This window comes from Pygoscelis adeliae, unplaced genomic scaffold, assembly GCF_000699105.1.
Source record: "Pygoscelis adeliae isolate BGI_AS28 unplaced genomic scaffold, ASM69910v1 Scaffold129, whole genome shotgun sequence".
NCBI classification, from domain to species: domain Eukaryota; kingdom Metazoa; phylum Chordata; class Aves; order Sphenisciformes; family Spheniscidae; genus Pygoscelis; species Pygoscelis adeliae.
The window spans coordinates 549,809-555,982 of record NW_008825431.1 but is presented as its reverse complement, the minus strand read 5'-3'; positions in this window follow the sequence as shown (position 1 = coordinate 555,982).

The window sequence follows — 6,174 nt, the reverse complement described above, 5'->3', positions numbered from 1 at the left end:
AGAGAGAGGAAACAAAGGACGCAAGGGACACATTAGTTGCATTTGAGCCTCCTTCCATTTTTACTACCGATGCTCTCTCGAAGAGCGTGTTCAGACAGCTGCCGCATGCCTAGATTTGAAGGTACCTGCACGGTCCTTTGAAAAACACACCAGTTGCCTCACTCCAGAATTGAGACATGCATGCTGAAAGACTTCTAGTTGAGACAGATTAACCCCTGCTAGGTTTGCTGTCTGCTCTGGGCGAGCCAACCAAGATGTTTTAACTACACATCCACCGCCTACCAGGGCTCCCCTGAGGATATTTCTGGGAAGTTCATGCATTTGGGCTAGATTAGGAAAGTCTATACTCCTAAACCACCAGCTATCAAATTAAGGATGTTCACAGAGAGGCAGCACCCTCGTTTATGGGTGACACCAGGAGCATAAAGCCTTGCCTTACAGGACTCCAGGCAGTCTCCTCAAAACCTCAATCTTTGATATCTGCCACATCGGGACAGGCAAGAGAGTCAACAGCTCCTCTTAGGAGGATGGAGGTAGCATAAAGAATAAATTAAGCTATTTGGGAGCTTTATCATCTCCGTAGACACTTTCCTATCCCTGCTATGCACCCACTGAGATTAAAAACACCGAGATTACTCTGAGCAGCAGATCAGCTGCTGTGTCTGAACGCAACACCACGAGGCCGAGACTAATCGCAGAGGGACACAGGTTGTAGCTTGCAGAGCAAGCTAAGGACTTGCACGGCTAAATCCCCCATTAAAACCCAACTTTGCAACTAACCCGGTCACCGGCTCTGGCGTTCACAAGCCAAAGAGCTTAACAAAAACTCGAATACTTGCATGCTTAGGACTGCTTATTGTGGAGGTTTTACCGATCCTTCCTGCTCTGCCCCAACTCTCTCCAAAGGCGGAATTACATCTGCAATTGAGTTCTCATTCACCACCAACATTACCTAATTTGTAGGTCCCGGCTACATCTCATGTTCTCTTTCTTTCAGCCTGTAAAACCCCACATCCAGCTGCTGAGAGATGCCACCGCTGCACATCTGCACGCTCAGGAGCAGAGGAGCCGTTCACTCGAGAGAACCGGCAGCTTGGCCCTCCCGGCAGAGATCCGCATCTCCGTGAGATCCTTCGTGCTTACTCCACACGCATCTCGCCCCGGGGAGCGCTCAGGACTCTCCCTGTGTGTCACTTCCCCCTTGCTGCAGCGTGTAGGAGGCTTATTTCAAACTATGTTATGGCCATGCTGGCCAATACGGGTATCAGTTAGCGCACTCAGCCAAACCACAGTTACAACGCAAAAAGTCTCCCACCGTATACTGTTTACATGACTTGCAAATCCTAACTCCGGTAAATCCTCAGCGTGAAGGAAGCTTTTTAAAATCATCTTCAACTTCACCAGCCAAGGACCAACCCACGGTAAAGGCAGCTTTCAGGAGGGGTTATTTTGTTCTGAAGCGTCTCAACACCTGTAGATGCGTGGATGGCTGGCAGGGATCGCTGGCGTGAGGACTTGCTGTTCTTGCGCTTCCAGGTGGCAACGGGCAAGTCTTCTCTGCTGGGAGAGCAAGGCACTGCTAGCCAGCCTGTTACCCACCAGGATGCCACGGTAATTCAGCCAAGGCCCCCAAGAGCAAAGCCAGAGCTGCCTGCCCGGTGCACGGCAAGAATGGGCCACTGAGTTTCATCCCTGAAGTCGTGGGTGATTTCAAACACGGTGCCCACAAGGCCTCGTGGTCACCACACGGATCCTGAACAGAATTAGCCGCAGGACTTCCCACAAAACCTCTCCACGATCCATCAGCTGCTCCTTCCAGCACCGTACCATCCTCCACAGACTCCAGATCCCTCATGTCCTACGAGGCCCCATCGCTTTTTCCAGACAGGCTGAAGCAAGCAGAGACCCTTACAGCAGACACGGCTGCACCAAACCCTGCGTGAAGACACTACTCGAGAGCGCCATAAGCCCTACAAGGCTGAGGAACTGCAAGAGCGAAAGTACAGGTGGCTTTTACGGTGTCAGTTCAAACGTTAATGATTTACCACAGGCAAAGTGGGACTATCGCACCAAGCGCATCGCCACTAGCCAGCACGATCTCCTCAGTTAAACCGAATGTCACAGAGCTCTACGCGAGGGCTCCGGTTTGACTCTTTGCTCTAACCTGTGGTTTTATTCCCCTGGAACATCTTCCAAAACACTGGCTCACCAGCTCTACCAGATGGTGGTACAGGACTGCTAACGTCGGTGCGGGAGCCGAGCCACGAAGAAGCCAACCAGGGTTTCAAAGCAAAGTATCAACTGGAGGGATGAAGTTCCAATAAAAGCTGCAGAAGCGACATTCTTCAGTCCAGATGCCAGCTGATTTCCTCCCTCCACTTAAGGAAACTTCAAAGCATTTCTTGCTCTATCTTCTCAGAGCAGCTCACCCATCGCTTCCCAGTGAGCGTGTATCCTTTCAACAGGTTTGCCAGCCCGAATTGCCAGCATCCCCCAGAGCGAATTTGGGTACCAGCAGAAGATATAAGAGGTCTTAAGTACCTTCTCAACCTTATTCCATACCCATTAAACACCGATATGGGGATAGAGGTGGAGGTATTACGATACTATTTTATCCAAGGCTCATTTAACAGGCTCGTTATATCACCCAGGCTCCTGCAGAGCCCCGAAGCGTTGAAATCCCACGCAGGCCTTTCACCATCGCTTCCCTTCGCAGCCGATGAGGCAACGGCACAGTCATAAAACACATGAGACGCACAATAGATTTATCCTCCCAGCTCAGCAATTCCTTTCGACGGCTGCGCTGGCTGACCGCTGGCTATACCCATCCACGGTCGCGCTAGTCTGCGTCTAGGAACCGCTTGATATGTCATTATGTCGTTTGGGTCAGGGAGCGAGGAAAACAAACAGCCTGTGCCGATAAGGGAAGGGCTAGAAACAGTTTAGACTGCAAATAAAAAAGGGGAAACGTCAGAGTTCAAATCCGTGGCTTTCTGACCGTCTTATAATCATCAACCCCGTGCAAACAGGTAAAACTCAGCTGCTGCTGACAGCAGAAAGGGCACCAAGACACAGCAGGGAAAGCTCCAGGTATCCAGCCGGGGTCGAACACAATCTTCGTGCAAATTACAGTCACGCTGTGCTACTATAATCCACCGCTCCAGCCAGTTCAGGTTACGATGGGCTCCCGGCTCCCGAGAGCTCGCATTGTGTTGCCGAATGAATGACAGAGCAAGTCTTGCAGCGATCGATGTCATCTGCAGCGCCGCTCGGCCACTTCAAATGGCCGGAGAGCACAGAACCAGAGCGCTACGTGCATCAGAAACATAGAGACAGCGCACTTGATACAAATCCACGAAAAAAAACCAGGAGTAAGGGGTAACTCGGAGGTATTGGTGTTTCCATGCTTCCTTAAGACCATCAGCTCTTCCCTTGCTTGCACAAACTGGTCACGAATAGACCTTCTGCACGCAGAAGCCTTCGGGAACCAAGGGAAGCAAGTAGGTTTACATGGATTTTCTCCAAGTAGGGCGGCAGTTCAGAAAGGCTCAGACAGACCGATGGAAACTTGAGCCAGTGTCGGTCCATCTAACGGCGCTGAGGGCAGGATTCTACGCAAAACATTTAGCAAAATCCCTTCGAGGCTGGGTTCTGGCACAGCAAGAGCTCTTTCTTAGAAAGACAGGGCTGTGCCGTGGTGAGCAAGAAGCTACACGCAGCTCGTTGCCATCGCCCAGGCTATTCCAGCTCTAACATAGGCTGGCTACGTCTACCGTGCCAGACTCCAGCAAGCAAGACTCAAAAGCCATACAGACTGCAAAAGCAATTACTCACTGCACTTGAGCAATCCCCTCAGCTACCAAGGGATGACGCAAGGGACAGTGACACTCCACTTGGTCCTCGCAGTCACTCTGATGTTCTTTATTTAGGCCCTTTAAGCAACAAGGCCTGTGCCTATATGATTAAATATATCTTGAACCAAAGAGTTTGGCGACTCTGCTCCTATAGAAAGTGAATCTGTATCTTTGCGATGGATTTATACAGCTTTAACACAGGGAGGCAGCTGGCAGGTGAGAAGCTTCGTTCAACACACCGGTGCCTGCAGTGAGTGAAAACCCAGCAGGACCATGGTGTTCATCTACTGGGGCTAAACAGGGTAGTTTAATTACGCCCAACACTCACGTCGTCTAGAGCACAGAAAGCGGGTAACAAACGCCTGTCAGGGGGCACAACATCCCACTCCCGAACGTCCCGGTGAGCGAGTACCGAGTCCTTTCCAGACCACAGAGGCCTAAGTGAAGATGAACTGAAAATACAAGCCTGAAAATAAAAACACTAGGTGTTCTCCAGCCTGCCGATTGCTGCACCAGATTAAAAACGGGTTTGTGCAGTAGGTCTGGAGAAAGATGCTGCCTAATCTGCAATGCACGACGCACCTAGCAAGCCTAAGCCAAGGATCTTAAAGCTATTAAGACTTGAGCAACTTGGAGAAGCCATTCCCACCAGCACCTCCAGGATGCGGTAGCTGGAAGACCTACCAGCTCTCACGCTAGGGCAAGCCAGACCCACCAGCGCTTTGCAAATACCAGCAGACACGGCCTGACACCTCCCCACCGCTCAACGCACGGAGGGATCGGGAGGAACGTAGCACTCTCGTCTGAGCACTGGGAAATTAATTATACCTTGTGTAAGTTTGAGGCTGTCGTATCAGCAGTAATTCAGGATTAATGATGCTCTGGGATTATTTTTCCCCATACTGCTAAGACATATCTTTACAAGCTTGGCGCTGCAATGGGGTCTCCCATTTGCATACATAAGGGCAAAAGTTAAAATACCTCAGTGCCAGTAATCCCAGTCCTAAAGCTGCCTGAGCTCTTCATTACTGGTTGAAGAAGAGATTAACACCTGAAATGTTCACGTTGCGCTTTCAGATCCATCAAAAGTGGAATTTATGCACGCACTCTTGTGCACTTACGTAGCGGTGGCCCTGCAGACCCAACCAGAACGACCACTGCAACGGACATATTTGTGGCTCTTTTACAAAGGCTCCAACAATTTATTTTTTCCTCTTTAAACCAACAACTGAACTTTCACTTTGGAAAGAGAAAGAAAAAAACCCTCCAGAGCAGCAGCCACTCGCTGCCTCTCCCAGATGGTCTGGATTACCGCTATTTTGTGGGCTTCGTACAAGCCCTAGCGATGCACACTGGGACAAGTCAACCGGTAACTCTCATGGCACAAGACGTCAGATGAGCAGAGCCCAACAGGTAGCCTGGCAGAGGGGCGCGGCGCTCTAGCGCACAGGACCCCCAGTTAATCTCTCTTTGTTCAGGCAGCATCAAGAGCGGTACTCGAGGTGCAAGTCGGGCTTTTCAGCAGAGGAGGCACAAACTCGCTCAGCTACAACAGTTGCCTGGTGGGACTCCAACAGTCCGTTTCTGCAAGGGCCAGCTCTAAAGAAAGGGTGGTTGAAAACATCATCTGAAGTTTTATGGCAGTTCAAGGCTCTTGGAAAAGGAAAGAAACAACCGAATGTGTTTACGCAGCGCGTTTTCCAGTTCCTTTTCCTCAGGAAGCCTGACTCTGCCAGCACTGGTACCAGACCAAAGTTGGAGGAGCAACCTTCAGGCTTCCAGTTTGATGCCTCATCTGACCGCAGAAGTCCTGTAGCCCAGCCTGAACCAGGCTCTGCTCCGACACCACTCGCCAGCCAAAATGGTTGAGCCAACACCATGCATTTTAGGATGGGGAACATCCTGGCTGCACCAGGACCTCTGGTTTCCATTCTCCTGCTTTTCCGCACAAGCTGCTCAAGTCGAGGTGAAGTCCTTCCTGTTCTAATTGGCATTTCAGAGGTAAAGCCTGCACATCAGAAGCAAAATAAGTGCTCCTGCACGCTCTCAGGCTCTGGAGTTTGGTCAGCACACCTTAAAATACGGCCATAATTTATTCCTTTTAACTCAACTGCTGATCATTAGCATTAGCTTGTCTTAAAAGTGATTTCACAAGAGGCCTTTTGTCAAATTTACATTGGCATTTGTCAGTTTGAGATTAAGCACGGTGCTTACCAACTTGGTACCACAGCTCACTCTAAAGCATAAATTAACATTTTAATGGAGCTCAAGATCTATTGGAGGCCCCTTCGCCAGAAGCTCATTATATTTCACACCCCCC